The sequence below is a fragment of the Nicotiana tabacum genome, chromosome 24 (genome assembly GCF_000715075.1).
Source record: "Nicotiana tabacum cultivar K326 chromosome 24, ASM71507v2, whole genome shotgun sequence".
In the NCBI taxonomy this organism is placed as follows: Eukaryota; Viridiplantae; Streptophyta; class Magnoliopsida; order Solanales; family Solanaceae; genus Nicotiana; species Nicotiana tabacum.
This window is the reverse complement of record NC_134103.1, coordinates 6,158,811-6,177,348: the sequence shown is the minus strand read 5'-3', so window position 1 is coordinate 6,177,348 and position 18,538 is coordinate 6,158,811. Positions and strand designations below refer to the sequence as shown.

At 40.8% G+C, this 18,538-nt stretch overlaps 1 pseudogene; it reads left to right on the top strand.

The window, feature by feature from the left end:
- Positions 1–12,061: 12,061 nt before the first annotated feature.
- On the top strand, positions 12,062–18,212 carry LOC107786603 (uncharacterized; annotated as a pseudogene).
- The last annotated feature ends 326 nt before the right edge of the window (positions 18,213–18,538 follow it).

The following is an 18,538-nucleotide window of genomic DNA, read 5'->3' as shown; positions in this document are numbered from 1 at the left end:
AGAACAATCTGGTAAATGGTGAATGATTGATGAGTAACTCAAATGCACAAACACTTTTTACATCAGACTGACTCTTCAAAGGTCAGTTCTATTATTATCAATAGCAGTACACATCAAGGGGACCGGCATTCCCCTTTTGAAATTTTTGGCGCATGACTATGACTACAATGTCTTATAGGGTGGAGCAAGAACGAGTTCGGTCGAATCTAATAGCTTTATTCTGAATTTTGTATTTATTTTTGTTTATCCTTAAAAATAGATAACAATCGAATTTATACGCGGTATTAAGGATATGTGGACTAATTCAATACAAGTGATTAATGACGTTAGATAAGCAAATTAAAGACAGAATAAACAGCCAAACCAGTAGCAATGTTGGATCCGGGATCAGTTATAAGCTTAACAAGTAACCTGCTTTCGGTTCAGAGCCAAACACTTATGAAGAACTATGAGTAAAATCAAGAATTTTAAATAACCTTTAGAACCATAGAAAACAAATATATATTGCCTTGATATGCGTGTTACATTGTCCTTGATGAATAATAAGCTTCCCCTTTATATAGTAGGGGAGTTTTACCCTAAGTACAATTCTAAGAAAGGTAAAAATCTTCCTTTTCGCTAATCACTGATCAACCGCCGATACGGGCCAAGATTCACGTCGTGATATCCGGTTGGACACAGATATCACGACCCTTTGTTAATCGTGCGCGGTCGTTTGGTAATGCTCTCCGAGGTCTTGGAACTCGAACCGGACCCTGGGGGCATAGTCTCGATGGCTCCGAGGGCAGGTGTTTTGCTTGGGCCGTGATGCGAGAGGCTCCTGGCTTCGATTTCGATTCCTTGCGGTCATGTCCTTGCTTCGTTTGTCTCACCGGGAAATCGGGGTACTCATTAGCCTATATTTTATCCATATAGAGATAGTCCCCTCGTTTTTCAGAGAGTAGGTTTACCGAAATGATGGGAAACAATAGAAGTTCTCCGGTTCCTTCCTATGTACGTTAAAACGAAGGAGCCGAAGCGTCCCATCAGTCGTGTCGTTCTGACGTCGGACACGTGTCAATCATCGGCTGGTTGCCTCCGAAATGCGAAGCGTCGCCTACTTTCCTATAAAAGTTTCGATCCTTTGTTCTTTTTCTACTTTTCGACAAAGCTTTTACCTTCGATCTTCCCAACTATCATCAACTTCTTTCAAACCTTCATACCTTTATACCTTCATCTTTTGATCTTGAAATTTTCATAATTATTCTTAGATTCTTGCCGAGATCTTCTTAAATTCTCCATATCCCGTTGTTCAGCCTTCAAACTTGTTCTTCCAAATCAGTTCCCCAACAGGCTGCCTCTTCATCTTCCCAACTGGCCGCTGGTACTGAGGCAGTCGATCCCGAAATAGTTATCCTCGAGGCGATTGCTCCCGACGTAGCTGCCACCGAGTCGGCAGCCGCCGAACCGGCTCCCGAGCCCCCTTTGAAAGTGTTTATTCCCGGGGGTTGTTCTATTACGGATGACTTCAGGGTTGAGAAACCCTGTTCAAGATTAATTCAAGCCATTTTTAGTCAATAAAAGCGATTGTGCTAGAACCATGGGACTGGGGAAGTGCCTTACACCTTCTCCCCGGTCAACAAAATTCTTTATCCGAACTTTATTTTCGCAGACCAAATAATAAAAGAGTCAAATCTTCTTTTGAATATGGATTCTAATAAAAGGTGACTTGGAACTGTGAGCACGTGATTTTTGCCCGACTAAAATATTCCTATAGAAATTTACATATAGATTTTTCTTAATTGTTTTTAGTTTTATAGAATTTGTAGGAATTTTGGTTAAAAGTTGCTTGCATTTAGTTGCATATTTAACATTCTAAAATCATAAGAAAAATACCAAAATGTCTAAAGTATTTTGTGCATAACATTTTAGGTCTAGTTGCATTTAGGATTTAATTGCATGAGTTAATTGCATTATTAAACGAAAATCAAAAAATATATATACATATGAGTCATTTTTACATTTTTAGCTTTAAATTGCAAGCTTTAAATTGTAAATTAGTAATTCTTCCTTCATTAGTCTAAATTAATTAATTATGATAAAATAGATAACTAGGTTTATTTTTATAAATTAGATTGATTTAAGACTTAATTTAGGTTTTAATTAATTTTTAAGAATTTAAAATCAAGAAGAAGAAAAGAAAAGAAAAAATTCTGTTTTTGGTCTCAAATTTGGGCCAAAACAATTTTGGCCCAAACAATCGCCCCAAGTCCGCCAAGCCCAACCTCCTCACCCGGTCCAGTCGCGCGACTAAAAGCGAACGACGTCGTTTTGGCTGAATTAATCTCGACCCTTCAATCCATCTTCATCCAACGGACGCTGTCCACTCTCACGCCCATATAAAAGGACCCTTATAACACCTCCTTCCCCGAAACCCTAAACCTAATTCCCATCCCAAACGGCGCCCCCTCCTTTCTTCCTCCGCTCAACTCGCCCGGACTCGCTTGAACTCAAGCGAGTTCACCCCCCTCCCCCCTCCAACTCACGCACGTGATTCCTTCACCCTCCCTCCTCCACATCACCCGTCTCGTAACGACCTCTGACAGAAAAGATTCTTTTTTTCCTTAGGCTTCACGCGCTCTTGGTATTGAGGGATTCAAGATCCTAGACCTCCATTTATCCGATTTGGTTCACAAGAAAGGGAATCGGATTCTCGCGGATTTTTCGGACGGAAAGAGGAATTTTGGGGCATGACTTGAAGAAAGAAAAAAGGTATGAAAATTTCTGGTATATATAGGGATGTTAAGAGATTTCTGGAGAGGTTTTTTGGGGAACAAAAATTTTAGAGAGAAAAATCGGAAAGAAAAGCTAGGGTTCTAAAAACGTTCTTTTTCTTCTCAGTGGTTGATCTTCTTTTTGATTTTTTTTGGTTTAGTTTCAGAACCAAAAAAAAAAAAACATGTTCAGTCTTCTTCTTTTCCATTTTATTTCAATTACTGTCTAAAAATTCGAAAAAAATATATTTCGTCCCTTCTTTTTCAATCTGGATTTTGAGTTGAAAACTGGAGTTCGATTGGAAAGTTGTTGAGTTCGCTGCTGCTCGAGAAGGTTTTGCTGAAGTTCTTGTTTGGACGTCATTTTCATCATTATAATTCTGCTTACCACGATAATCTATTGAAGTTGTTGTTCATTTAATAGGTCACATTTTAAACTCTATTCTTCTTCCGTACTGCAGATTCTGTGTCATGAATATTGGTATTATTTTCTTAATTTCTCTTATTTCTATATCTTGGCGTATATGACGATGTTTTGAATATTTTTGAACTTTGAATGGATGAGTTTATTTTCAACAGTCATGCCGTAGATTTTGATTTCTCTTATCGACATGTTTATGTTGTTCATTTAACTGGAAAAATCCAAATGAAGTCCTGAAAATCACAAAAGCTCGAAAACCAAAAGAAAACTGAGATTTCGGAGAGGATTTGGGGAGTAATTGATTGCTGAATTTTTGAACTCTTCCCTGGATCTATAAAAGGCTGTTGAATCTCAAATTTATGGCTGTTTGTTGTAGTTCTGTACTGGAAATTATTCCTTTTGCTTTGTTTGGCTAAGAGCTGAGCTCCTAATTCTAGTTACTGCTTCTCCTTCAAAGTTAGAGATTCATTTCTCCCATTTGTTTGTTGTGGCCAGGTATCATTTTTAACCGAATGATATAAACCTTTGATTTATTTGAATGAGAATAATGCAAATCTGTTCATATTTTGTGTTATTTCAAATCTGCCAAATTGGTTGATATTCACCATGCTACCTCTTGTTTGGTTACTGTATTGAAACGTAGTTGAATTGCAATTCAAGTTTACTGCACTTGTTATGTCAGAAAAATAATTTTAAAATCTGTTTGTTTTTTCATTGAGTAATGTGGTTTTAGAAGATGAGAATTGGGTGAAAACATGTGGAGAATTGATCTGGATACCAATTGGCTTGATTTCTTATAGTATGAATCGGTAGCTCAAGTGTTTTATGAGTTTGATTCCGGTAGCCTGATTTCGTGTTGTTAAACTTTGGTTATTAATTAAGATGGTGTATGTTTATATTCCATTTTTAAAGGTTTTCTCTTGTGTTAGCTGATGTTGATTGAGAAATTACTCCAACAAATGTGCAATAGTCATCTTTAATTAGTAAAAAAAGGCATTTGATCCTTTTCTGGATGGAAACTGTAGCTAATGTTAAATTGTGAAACAAATGAAGAGATGCTTTCTGTGGCTTTTATGGACTCGCCTGTATGAGCCAGCAATTTTAACTTGAACTTTACATGCTATTGTCTACCAAAAGTAAAAATTCCTTATAATCCCAGACTCTAAGAAATAGCAATTGATGAACATCGTAGTTTGCTTTAGGTGCGATTAAATAAATTATCGTGACTATGGGTACGGTTCTCGTGGCATAGTTATGATACGCAACCCCAATTCAAGCGTGCGTTTCACGTGACTCGACCACAACTTCAAATAATAATAAAATAAGCATGTTGTAAATCGCGGGTGCATTTCATGTGGCGCGATTTGCGATATGTGTCAAAACGACAAGTGTACGACATCGTGACTTGTTTCAAATAAATTTCATAAATATTAAAAGCGGTCAGAAAGCTAAAAAGCACAATAGATTTTAAATAAGATAATTAGGCCAATTATTAATAGTTGAGCGACCGTGTTAAAACCACGGAACTCGGGAGCGCCTCACACCTTCTCCCGGATTAACAGAATTCCTTACCCGATTTTCTGTGTTCGCGGACCATAAATAGAGTCAAATTTCCTCGATTTGGGATTTAAAATAAACCGGTGACTTGGGACACCATAAATTATCCCAAGTGGCGACTCTGAAATAAATAAATAATCCCATTTCGATTAATGTCATTTAAATTAGAAAAACTCCCATCTCCCCGTTCGGGAAAAAGGAGGTGTGACGGCTCTGGCGACTCTGCTGGGGATCGAACCCAGAATCTCTGGTTCAGGGTTCAGAATTTGAGCTTAGATGATTGTTATACTTGGCTTTTACTTATTATCTAATTTTTTGTTTTATGTGTTTGAGCCTAATATGCTAAATGCTTATTTTTACTGCTTTGATATTGTTTGGACTGTATATAAACTGTCACGAAACCATTCTCCTCTCTGAGTCTTCTAAATCTTCTGGGAAGTGCACGCTGGCTTGACTTCTTTTCTGTTAGTGTCATATCCTAATTTAGAACGAGGATCAGATCAGTTACAAAGCCGGATGGCCTTTTGGTTACCAGTACGTTGTCCCCCCCTCCCCCGGCTCGAGTTGTCCGCTCGGGTAAGCCAGGTCTAGAACCATACACCTAGGGTTTTAAACCTAGAATAACATAGCCTCATGCTGGATCCCTAGTAGGTACGTTTGTTTGCATCACGTGCATTTGACTTTGAAGACTCAACACAGGGGTTGGGTCTGTCTAGGACAGGTGTACCCAATTTAAAAGACCATTCTGATGCATTTCTACATGCTACTTGTGTATTTATCGGTTTCGGCTTGTATGTTGACCGGCTTTTAGAATAGGAAAAGAAAATCAAGCAAAATCAAGAAGTGAGGTAGGATAGAGAAACATCCGAAAAATACCAGTGTTCAAAATATCTTGAAACTCTGCCGAATTTTTTTAAAAAAAAAAAGAGAAAAGAAAAGGATGAGTCTTTGAAAATATAAGTCCTATTTTTTCACGAGTCAAAACTCACCGAACTACGCGGGTCTGATTTTCACCGGATGTGAGATACGTAGGCAAACCTCATCTGATTTTCCTTTATTTTCTTGTTTAGAAAGTCTTTCTTTGAGACCCCATTTTTAAAAATCCAAAAATATTTTCTTTAATTCCTTCTTTTAGGAGTCTTATTTTTTTAGAAAATCCCAAACAAATAAAAGATTAAAAAATAATATTTTATTTGTAGGAGTCTTTCATTAGAAAAAGAAAACAAATGAAATTAAAATCCAAAAAAATATTTTTCTACCTTTTTTAGAAAGTCTTTCTCCCAAAAAATCCAAAACAAAAAGAGACAAAAACATCGAAAATCAAAAAATATTTTTCTTTCTTATATAGAAGTCCTATCGGAAAAAAATTAGAAGAAAAATAATCAAATTCCAAAAATATTTTCTTTTTTTTTATATGTCTTTCTTTTAAAAAAAAAATAAAATTTGACCACTTAGCAAACACAGCCCTAAAATCTTCTCCTCTAAAGTGTTGAAAGGCCGTATTTGCAAAAGTGGCCGTGATTTGTTTTCGGTTGTATTTTGCAAAAAAAAAAATTATAATCTTTTCATGGTCAGTTTTGTACAAAATTTTAATCTGGTCACCCTAATTTAAAATGTGCAGAATGAGCACCGTTCAGAATTTACCTGTGAAGGTTATGGATCAGATTCCACTGGCACTCCACATGTGGTGGGAGGATTTGGGAAAACAAGGACGAGACATGGTCAACCAATACCTAGGGGCGCTCACTGGACTATTGAAAATTCAACCTAGAAGGGACCTGATAGAGGCATTAGTGGCATTCTGGGACCCCGCTCATAATGTTTTACACTTCTCAGATTTTGAGCTTACGCCCACTTTGGAAGAAATGGCGGGTTATACTGGGAGCACGGAAGGATTGAGACATAAGTACCTGGTATCTCCAAGGACTGTTACTCCCCACAAGTTTCTGGACTTACTAAAGATAAGCAGACAAATCAAGACGGGAAGTCTAGCAGGGGGAACTTTCACTTTTCATTTTCTATATCAGCGATACGGGCATTTAAGGGATCCGAAGACCCGAAAAATGGACTCTGCAGTAAAGGAAACCGATCAAAATGGGAGACCCATAGATGTTTTGCCTTCATGGTGGCGTTTTTAGGCCTTTTGGTATTTCCAAGGGAAGATGGGCATATTGATTTACGGGTAGCCGGGGTTGTCCACATTCTGACTACTCAGGCCAAGAGTACTCTCGCACCCATGATCGTATCAGATATATTCCGAGCCCTCACATTCTGTAAGGCCGAAGTCAGTTTTTTCGAGGGATGCAACCTGCTGTTGCAAATGTGGATGATCGAACACCTTTGTCATCGTCCTCGATACATGAACTATGGGTCTACGGGGAAAAACTGCATTGAAGAGTTTGGTACACGAGTAACAGGATTCGAAATGCCGAAAGGGGTCAAAGATTGGATTACCCGCCTTCGATCTACGACCGCAGATCAGATAGAGTGGACATTGGGTTCGCTTCCCGTTGATGAGATTGTTTATATGCCCGCCACTGGTCCTTACTTCCTGCTAATGGGTCTCCAAAGCATCCAACCCTATGCTTTGTACCGGGTTTTGAGACAGCTCGGAAGATGCCAGACAGTTCCTAGAGATGAAGATCTTAGCACTTATGTGGTCGAAATCCGCTCTGATGCCCAATTTTTCGAAGAAGCGGTTCGCCAAATTTGGAGCGAATGCCAGTATTTGGGGGCAAACACCCGAGTACGTGATTTGTCTAGGGGTGAAGTCTTACCTAGTTATGTTGCCTGGTATGGAAAGAGATTCGCGACGAATGGTGAATCTAAACGACCAACTAAAAGACCTCATATCCAAGAATTTGTTGATGCATTGCACGAGCAGTGGGCTTGGTTAGCTAAAGAAAAGGAATACCGAACTAATATAAACAAGCTAGAAGGACAAATTGAAAAAATCAAATTTGATAGTAGTTTGCAGGCAGCTGAAGATGCAGGGGAAAATAAGAGGTTGGCCAAGGAAAATGAAGCCCTTCGAGCCCAAATCCAGAGAATGAAAATAGCCGCCGAGACACCAGCAAGAAGTGAGAGAGATGAGAAAATTATAACCAACCTGAGGCGGAAAGTGCATGATTACGGTTTTGACTTGACAAAGGCCGAAAGAGACTTGTTAAATGCTCAAGCAAAGTTGGCCAAAGGTGCGGAGGAACAAGCTAGATTAGTCCACCAGTTGAAGCAGAAATATGACAAAGAAGCAGCAATTTTATAGAAAATGATGGTTGCCCTTGAGAATGAAATGGTCAAGCAAACAAAGGATTTCAAGGCAGAAAGAGAGCATTGCTACGCATTGATTTATCAATTACAAGAAAGCATGCAGCAGTTACAAGACCAAAACAACGCAGATGCACAAGAGTTGGAGGCTCGGGCCCAGCAGATTGGACGTTTGCTTCAAGAAAAGGGTATCATCAGAATGAGGATTAAAGAGATAGCTGATTATGTTGTAATAAAATGCCATGAATGTGAAGACATGACCAAGTCTATGTTTTTTGCTTCTGTAATGACATTCGTCCGACAAGTGATGGTTGACCTAGACCGCCTTCAAGAAGATATTGCCCGCAGGCCTGTGCGGAGACCGACTGATGTCCCACAAGCCTCCGGAGTACCAGTGGAGGCTCTTATGTATTTTTGATTTCCTTTAGTAGTCTGTGTTTTACTTTCTCTGAGTTTTGTTCGTCTTTGTCAAGGTTGTCTATTACTTTATTTCGAGTCTGTAGATTTTCCTTTTGCAGTCATCGCTACTTTAGTCCTTGTAATAGAAAATCCAAAAAGATGTCTTTTATTAATGAAATAAATTATTTCGTATCTATTTCTCTGAACTACGTAATAATCTAATTCATGCGGCGTCATGATACATAGGCAATCCCCATAGGATTCGATCATAATCTTAAAAGAAAATAGAAAAAAGAAGAGAGATAAAAAGAGATAAAATGAGGGAAGAAAGAAAAGAGAGGCCAAACTAAAGAAAAAAAATAAGAATTAAAAGAGCGAAACACAGCAGAAGGAGAGATGAAAAAATCAGGATTGGAGAATTTGGAAAAGCCGGGATGAAACATACGAGTTGTCGCAAAGCATTTAGAAACGTTTAACTGCTCAGGTGCATTGCATCCCCAATATGCGATTACCTATTTGTAAATTGCTTTAAAACTGACCAAATTGTTGTATGTGCATAAAGACAGGTTCTGTTTTAGGTGGTTAGTTTGTTGGCATCCTAGTAAGTCACCCCTATAACACCAGATCAAAGTGCATAGCAGTCATGACGAGCAAAGAATCGGACATGGGTGTTGTCGACCCGCCAAGGGAGATTGTAGAATCAGAGTCTGAATTGAAAGAGGAGGTCTACAGGTTGAAGCATCAAATGGCAGAAATGTATCAAGCCTGGGTCAGGGGGCATCCTCCACCTTCATTCCCCGCTAACTACCCAAAAAATCCCGCTTTCATCCCACCACTGTCACAAGCCCAAGATCCCATTACCATTGACCTTTCCCCGCAGCACGCACCAGGCTTTACCCCTTATCACCACTACCCTGGCACCTCGTCCCAAACCTTTCATGCTCCACCAGCCAAAACAACCGCATACCCTGCTCCGACATTCGCTCCTATTTTCGTAGCCCCTCCGCGAGCTACCTTTCACAGATCTTCTAGTGAACCCGCGTTCCAAGCTCCAGATACCCAATATTATGTTCCAGAACCAACTTTCAAAGTCGCGGATCCTTATTCCCATGCCCCTCACTTTGAACCTCCTGTCGAAACTGAGAAACTATCCCGGAATGTGGAGCAAGATGAGATGTTCAGGAAAGTGAAGAGTCTAGAGAAATCTTTGAAGAACATGCAAGGGATAGGAAGCCAAGTAAGTGTGGCTTACAAGGATTTATGCTTATTTCCGGATGTCCAACTGCCCGCTGGGTTCAAGATGCCCAAGTTTGACCAGTACGATGGACATGGAGATCTCGTGGCCCATTTGAGAGGCTTTTGCAGCAACATGAGAGGCGTCGGTGGGAAAGATGAATTATTAATGGCATATTTCAGTCAGAGTCTGAGTGGGGCAGCTTTAGAATGGTACACCCGCCAAGACACTAGCAGGTGGTACACATGGGATGACTTGGCTCAGGCCTTTGCTCGGCACTTTCAGTACAATTTAGACATTGTCCCGGATCGCCTATCTTTGACCAAGGTAGAGAAGAGGCCTAATGAAAGCTTTAGGGAATATGGTTTCAGATGGAGAGAACAAGCTGCACGAGTCTACCCTCCGATGGAAGAAGATGAGATGGTCGAGTACTTTCTTCAAGCCCTAGAGCCCACTTACTTTGGCTATTTGATCTCAGCCATAGGTAAGTCCTTCAACTATGTGGTAAAGATGGGAGGAATGGTGGAAGAGGGACTCAAGTCAAGCAAGATCATGAGCTACTCTGCCATAAAAGCAACCACACAAGCAATTCAAAGTGGCACTGGAAGCCTGTTAGGCAAAAAGAAGAAAGAAGATGTCGCTATGTTTGTCTCCGAATCATGGCGTGGCCCAAGGGGTCCGCCTCACCAGTACACCCAAACCCGTCCCGCTTAATTCTAAATGGGATGGGCCCATGTTAAACGGGCCACGGGATGGGACGGGATGGCCATTTCGTCCCGTTTGTCCCGTCCCATTTCGTCCCGTCTCGTCCCGTCCCGTCTCGCCTGTCCCGTCCCATCTCGTCCCATCCTGTCCCGTCCCGTCCCGTCCCGCCTGTCCCGCGTCCTATTTTTTGTGCATTATATACAAAAAACTTATAATCCTGCTTTTGAAGGTTTTCCTAAGACCACTGTTAGAAATGATGTTTTTAAATTTCAAACCGAATATCTTCAGTATATTCGTTGTGTATTGTTTCACTTAGATTGTAAAGTGCCTATCACATCTGATATAGGTCATAGTCCTAATGGTTGTGATTATTTAACTGTTACATGTCATTGGGTTGATCATCACTAGAACATACAAAAACGTATTATTGGTTATAAATTTGTTGATTCAAGATACAATGGAGCATATATTGCAACTACTGTTCTATAAATTGTTTATTTTTATGGACTCATTGATAAAGTTTTAACTATTACCTTAGATAATGCTTCTGCTAAGTGCTAACACAACTACAACAACTAGCTTAATGAAATTATTGCAAAATTAATCCAACTTATGCACCGACCATTAATGAAATAATTGCAAAATTTAAAAAGTATTTTTTTCCCTATTCCCCAAGTTTATTTAATTTCTACTATACTTAACCCATCTTTAAAATTAAGAGGTGCAAATGGACTTGTTCGTAAAATTTATGAGAATTTAACATTTCAACAAAATGAACAACCATCTCTCGAAGACTGTCAAGCTAACATATATTCTTATGTTAGATCAATGTTTGATAAATATAAATCTATGGAAACACCAAGTGGTGAAACTAGGGAAGAAGAAGAATACAATGAGATACTTAGCACCGGGAGCTATGACGGCATGGAACTCATGGAACATCAATCAACATTGCCAATTCAAGAACAATGTCCGAGAGAAATTATAGATAAGTTACAACTTACAACGAAGTTATATAGGAGCTTACAAATATTAGTATGATAATTTGTAATTGGCTACTAAGAGGCCTAGTTCAAATAGAACCCTTCCTAGAAGGTGGCTGCGTAGAGCCGTAGATTAGGTGCTTTTCAAAAGAATTATATTTATATGTGAGATTTGAAAGTTCTATTAATAAAATAAAAGGCTCTAAGCGTTGAATTGTTTTTATGAATTGTCTTACACTCTTACTTAGTTACTTAGTGGCTTGAAATTATATTAAATAAATTATAACTCTATTATAAATTTATAATTACTAGAATATTTCATTACAAGTCTTTTGTTTTAATATTTTATAATTCTCTACTAAGTTTCCTAATTTCCGTTTAATTTTTAAGTTTATTAAATAACTCAAAAAACTAGCTGTTGCAAACTTTAAAAACTTAGTAATTGTCAAAAGAATAACGGTTTCCAAACTCAATGCTTAAATATTTTTTTTTTTAAAACAACACTTACGGGCCGCGAACCCGTCCCGTCCCGTTCCGTCCCGTCTCGTCCCGTTTGTTAGCGGGACGGGATGGGCCTACCGTCCGTCCCGTCCCATCCCGTCCTGTCCCATCCCGTTTGTTAGCGGGACGGGATGGGACTACCGTTTCGTCCCGTTTGTCCCATCCAGTTTCTTTCCGTTCCGCCACCGTCACGGCTAAATGTCGTCCCGTCCCGTCCCGTCCCGGTAATTCAGATGTCGCTATGTTTGTCTCCGGATCATGGCGTGGCCCAAGGGGTCCGCCTCACCAGTACACCCAAACTCAACCCCGGCCTCAAACCTACACCCAAGCTCCATATAATCCATCCCAGCATTATTTCCCACCACAAGACCCTCAATATTCTGTCGAGCTACCCCAATACCATGTTCACCACGCACAGTCATATGCTCAACCCCCTCCCTACCCACAATGGCATGCTCCAACTCCACAAAATCCTTATACGCCCCCACAACCATACCAAAACCCTATTGGTCCAAGTTTTCGACCAAGGCCAGATTACAGAAAAGAGAGGCAACAACGGAAAGAAACCTTCACCCCTCTTGGAGAGTCCTATACCAGTTTGTTTCAGAGGTTGAGGCAGCTGGACGTTTTGAGGCCGATTGAGCCCAAGATACCAAATCCGCCTCCAAGGAACCTTGATTACTCCCTTAGATATGCATATTGTTCTGATGCTCCGGGGCACGACACGGAGAAGTGCTGGCATTTGAAGAGGGCGGTCCAAGAGCTTATTGATACAAATCAAATTGTGGTCCAGAGCCCGGAGGCGCCAAACATCAACCAAAATCCTTTGCCGGCCCATGCAGAGACACATATGATCGAGATAGTTCATAAGGACGGGGAGCCCAAAAATTCTTCCAAGTCTGTCATGATGATCCGGGCTAGCGAAAGTAATCCAATCAAAGCTCTAGATTCTGCAAAAGCAATGTCCTTGACGGTTAAAGGGGTGTCGGAGAAGCCAAGCACGCTCAACGTGAAGCCTTCTGTATTGGTTGTGAAAGGGCCTCCGGTTGATGTTGAAGCGAACCAGGAGAGGCAAAAAGTGGTCGTGCCAGGGGTCCCAGGCAAGCCTGTCATAATCGTGGAAGGGGCTCATGTTACCCCCGTTATTATTAAGCCAGTGACCCAGTTACCAATGGTTAAAACAAAGGCCGTCCCGTGGAATTACAAACAGGTGATAGTAACATACAAAGGGAAAGAAGTAGAGGAAGAAGTCAATGAAACCGGAGGACTGACTCGTTCTGGGAGATGTTTTACCCCAGAAGAACTGAGGAAAACCAAGCCATTCAAGGACGGCCACATCCCAGTAAAAAATCCGGTCACCGAATAAGAGGCTGAGGAATTCCTGAAAAAGATGAAAATGCAAGACTATTCCATTGTAGAATAGTTGAGGAAAACACCAGCTCAGATCTCCCTTCTGTCTTTGCTGATACATTCAGATGAACACCGCAAAGCCCTGATGAAGATTTTGAACGAGGCCCATGTTCCTGATAAGATCACGGTGAACCACTTGGAAAAGATTGCTAACAAGATTTTCGAAGCAAACAGGATCACTTTCTCAGATGATGAACTCCCTATAGAGGGTATAGAACACAATCGAGCTCTTTATCTCACAGTGAAGTGCGAGGATTCTGCTGTCTCAAGGGTACTGGTGGATAACGGTTCTAGTGCAAATATTTGCCCTCTGTCCACTTTGCAAAAGTTGAAGATTGGCACTGAAAGGATCCACATTAATAATGTATGCGTTCGAGGCTTCGATGGAGGAGGGAAAGATTCTATCGGTGATATAATGCTCAATTTGTCAATAGGGCCGGTTGAGTTCACTATGGAGTTCCAAGTGCTAGATGTGGCTGTCTCTTATAACTTGTTATTGGGCAGGCCCTGGATCCACGCTGCCAAGGCAATCCCGTCTTCTCTGCATCAAATGGTAAATTTCGAATGGGACAGATAGGAAATAGTTGTGCACGGTGATGAGAACTTATCTGCTTACAATGACACAATCATTCCATTTATTGAAGTTGAAGATGATAAAGGGCCTTGGGTTTACCAAATGTTCGAAATAGTGTCTGTCAAGAAAATTCCCGAAGGAGAATGTACTCCAGGTCCAAAGATACCATCCGCGTCCGTCATGGTAGCAAATGAAATGTTGAAGAATGGTTTTCTGCCGGGCAAAGGTCTGGGTTCATCTCTGCAGGGTATTGTGCATCCGGTATGTCCACGTGAAAGTTTCGGTACATTTGGTTTGTGATTCACACTCACAGGGAAGGACGTGAGAAGGGATAAAAGTTTGAAAGGAAAGGCATGGTCACTCCCTAAACCTGTTCCACATATCTCCAAGTCTTTCGTCAAGTCAGGGGTCGCCAAACGCCCAATATTAGTGGTCCTAAAACCTGTGGTCGACTTTGATGAAGATCTGATCAAGAGGTTCCAGAGTCTGTTTGACGAGGTTAATATGGTCGAAATTGGGGAAGGTTCCAGTAATGCCGATGTGCAGCTTGTTGGGCCAAATGTGAAGCTTAGCAATTGGAAAGCTACTCCTCTCCCCACCCGGAAGGAGTTTTGGTAGTTTGCTTTGTTTTCCTTTCTGTCATCTGGGTTATTCCAGGGTTGTAATCCATATTTTTCTTAAGTTTTTGCTTGTTTCAATGTACAAACCCTTCTATCCTTTTATTTTCAATGAAATACAATTTCCAGTTTTCCATTAATCCTGATAGCGTTTCATTTTTGTTTTTTACTTTTTCTCTATGTACAGTTCTTTTTATGCTGGTTTCAATGACATGACATGCACGAGGAATTTTCAGCCAAATCTTAAAAGCCGATCTTATTCTGAAATAACGATCCAAGAAGTAGAGGGTGATGATGAAACAGAATATGATGAAGCAGCGGCATTTGAGGAAGTCAGTAGAGAACTAAAACACTTCGAAGAAAAACCCAAGCCTAATTTGAATGAAACTGAAGCAATCAATTTAGGAGATCAAGATAATCTCAGGGAAACCAAGATAAGTGTGCATCTGGAACCACAAATCAAGGAAGAAATAATCAAAGCACTGTTTGAATATAAAAATGTTTTTGCATGGTCGTATGACGACATGCCAGGTTTGAGCACTGATTTGGTAGTTCATAAATTGCTAACTGATCCGGTATTCCCTCCGGTCAAGCAAAAGTTAAGGAAGTTTAAGACTGACATGAGTGTGAAGATCAAAGAAGAAATCACAAAGCAGCTTGACGCAAAGGTCATTCGGGTCACTCGATATCCCACTTGGTTAGCTAATGTTGTGCCAGTACCAAAGAAGGATGGTAAGACCAGGGTCTGTGTTAATTATCGTGATCTCAATAAGGCAAGTCCAAAAGATAACTTTCCATTGCCGAACATCCATATTCTGATCGACAATTGTGCCAAGCACGAGATTGGGTCTTTTGTGGATTGCTACGCAGGATATCACCAGATCCTGATGGATGAGGAAGAGGCAGAAAAGACAGCATTCATCACACCATGGGGGACATACTGCTACCGGGTAATGCCATTTGGTTTAAAGAATGCTGGGGCAACTTACATGAGGGCAATGACTACCATATTTCATGACATGATACACAAGGAAATTGAGGTTTATGTAGATGATGTGATCATAAAGTCAAAGAAGCAGTCCGACCATGTTGGAGACTTGAGAAAGTTTTTCCAAAGGCTCTACAGGTACAACCTCAAGCTCAATCCGGCAAAATGTGCATTTGGTGTCCCGTCCGGGAAACTGTTGGGATTCATAGTCAGTCGACGCGGTATTGAGTTGGACCCATCAAAGATCAAAGCCATCCAAGAATTACCACCGCCAAAGAACAAAACCGAGGTAATGAGCCTTCTCGGAAGGTTAAACTACATCAGCAGGTTTATTGCTCAACTCACGACAACTTGTGAGCCCATCTTTAAGTTGCTGAAGAAGAATGCTGCGGTTAAGTGGACTGATGAGTGTCAGGAAGCATTTGATAAGATCAAGAGTTACCTGTCAAACCCACCTGTGTTGGTCCCGCCAGAACCTGGGAGACCTTTAATTCTCTATTTGACGGTATTGGATAATTCTTTCGGTTGTGTGTTGGGTCAACACGACATCACGGGCAAGAAAGAGCAAGCCATTTATTATCTCGGCAAGAAGTTCACTCCTTATGAGGTTAAGTATACTCTTCTTGAAAGGACATGTTGCGCCCTGACTTGGGTGGCACAAAAGTTGAAGCATTATCTGTCATCCTACACTACTTACCTCATTTCTCGCATGGATCCTTTAAAGTATATCTTTCAGAAGCCTATGCCCACAGGAAGATTGGCAAAGTGGCAGATTTTACTCACAGAGTTTGACATCATCTATGTGACTCGGACCGCGATAAAAGCCCAAGCCCTGGCCGATCACTTGGCCGAGAATCCGGTGGATGAAGAATATGAGCCACTGAAGACTTATTTTCCTGATGAAGAAGTGATGTATGTTGACGAGGCTGATCATGATGAAAAGCCAGGTTGGAAACTCTTCTTTGATGGAGCTGCTAACATGAAGGGTGTCGGAATAGGGGCTGTACTCATTTCTGAAACAAGGCATCACTACCCCGTAACAGCTCAACTTCGATTTTATTGCACTAACAACATGGCTGAATACGAGGCATGCATTCTGGGTTTGAGGCTAGCTATAGACATGGGAGTTCAAGAAATATTGGTTTTGGGAGATTCAGATTTGTTGGTTCACCAGATTCAGGGAGAATGGGAGACTCGGGATTTGAAGCTCATACCGTATCGACAATGTCTGCATGATCTTTGTCAATGATTCAGGTCGGTAGAATTCAGGCATATTCCCAGGATTCATAACGAGATTGCCGACGCCTTGGCTACTCTGGCATCAATGTTACACCATCCATATAAGACTTACGTCGACCCTCTGCAAATCCAAATCCGTGATCAGCATGCCTATTGCAATGTGGTTGAGGAGGAACTTGATGGAGAGCCTTGGTTCCATGATGTCAAGGAATACATCAAATTGGGGGTATATCCAGTACATGCCACAGGCGATCAAAAGAGAACCATTCGACGTCTGGCTAGCGGATTCTTCTTAAGTGGGGGAATATTGTACAAGAGAACTCCAGATCTAGGATTACTAAGGTGTATAGATGCTAAACAAGCCTCGACTATCATGGCCGAAGTGCATTTCGGGGTTTGCAGGCCACATATGAGTGGGTATGTCTTGGCGAAGAAGATTCTTCGAGCAGGTTATTATTGGCTCACTATGGAACGTGATTGCATCAGCTTTGTTCGCAAATGTCATCAATGCCAGGTGCACGATGATTTGATTCATTCCCTGCCATCTGAGCTGCACACAATGTTGGCACCTTGGCCCTTTGTTGCTTGGGGCATGGATGTCATTGGACCGATTGAGTCGGCAGCGTCAAACGGACATAGGTTTATTCTGGTGGCCATTAATTACTTTACCAAGTGGGTCGAAGCTGTAACTTTCAAGTCCGTGACCAAGAAGGCGGTGGTAGATTTTGTTCATTCAAACATCATTTGCCGGTTCGGAATTCCCAAGGTAATCATCACAGATAATGCTTCCAACCTCAACAGTCATTTGATGAAAGAGGTTTGCCAACAGTTCAAGATCATGCATCGAAACTCCACTCCGTATCGTCCTAAGGCAAACGGAGCTGTTGAGGCTACTAACAAGAACATAAAGAAGATACTTCGTAAGATGGTGCAAGGTTCTAGGCAATGGCATGAAAATTTACCTTTTGCTTTACTGGGTTATCGCACTACTGTTCGCACTTCAATAGGCGCAACTCCCTATTTGCTGGTATATGGAACCGAGGCAGTTATACCTGCAAAAGTTGAGATTCCATCCCTACGGATCGTTGTTGAAGCTGAAATTGATGATGATGAGTGGGTCAAAATCCGGCTAGAGCAATTGAGTTTGATTGATGAAAAAAGATTGGCGTCAGTATACCATGGTCAACTGTATCAGAGAAGAATGGCAAGAGCATACAACAAGAAGGTGCGTCCCCGAAAATTTGAGGTGGGTCAGCTGGTATTGAAACGCATCCTTCCACATCAGGCTGAAGCTAAAGGCAAGTTCGCCCCAAACTGGAAGGGGCCGTTCATTGTGACAAAGGTGTTGCCCAGTGGTGCTTTGTATTTAACAGACATAGAAGGTAAATGTGTGGATATGGCTATCAATTCTGATGCAGTCAAGAGATATTATGTATGATTTCTTTGCTTATCTTCAATCGCATTTTGTACTAGGCATGTTCAAAGTTGGAATGACGAAGGCATTTTATTCTGCTATCCCAAACACTTTTATCATTTGTTACCCCTTTTTGAGCCTTATTTATTTTCTTTCATACCCCTCTTTTGGAGTCAGAAGCAGAATTAGAAGTATCAAAGAAAAGAAAAAAAGAAGAAGGAAAAGATAGAAGCAAAAGAAAAAGAGAAGGAAAAGAGAAAAGCAAAAGAAAGAAAAGAGAAAAGAAAGGAGAAAAAGAAAAATAGAATAAAAAAAAAACAACTTTTACTAGTTTGAACTATGTTCGACCTGATTCCTTTTAAGGATACGTAGGCATCCTTACACGGTTCGGTCCCATCAAAATAAAAATCCAAAATTCCCCAGATTCGAAGAAACTGAGGCAGAAGTTTTAGTTTTGTAAAAAGATCTGATTCCAA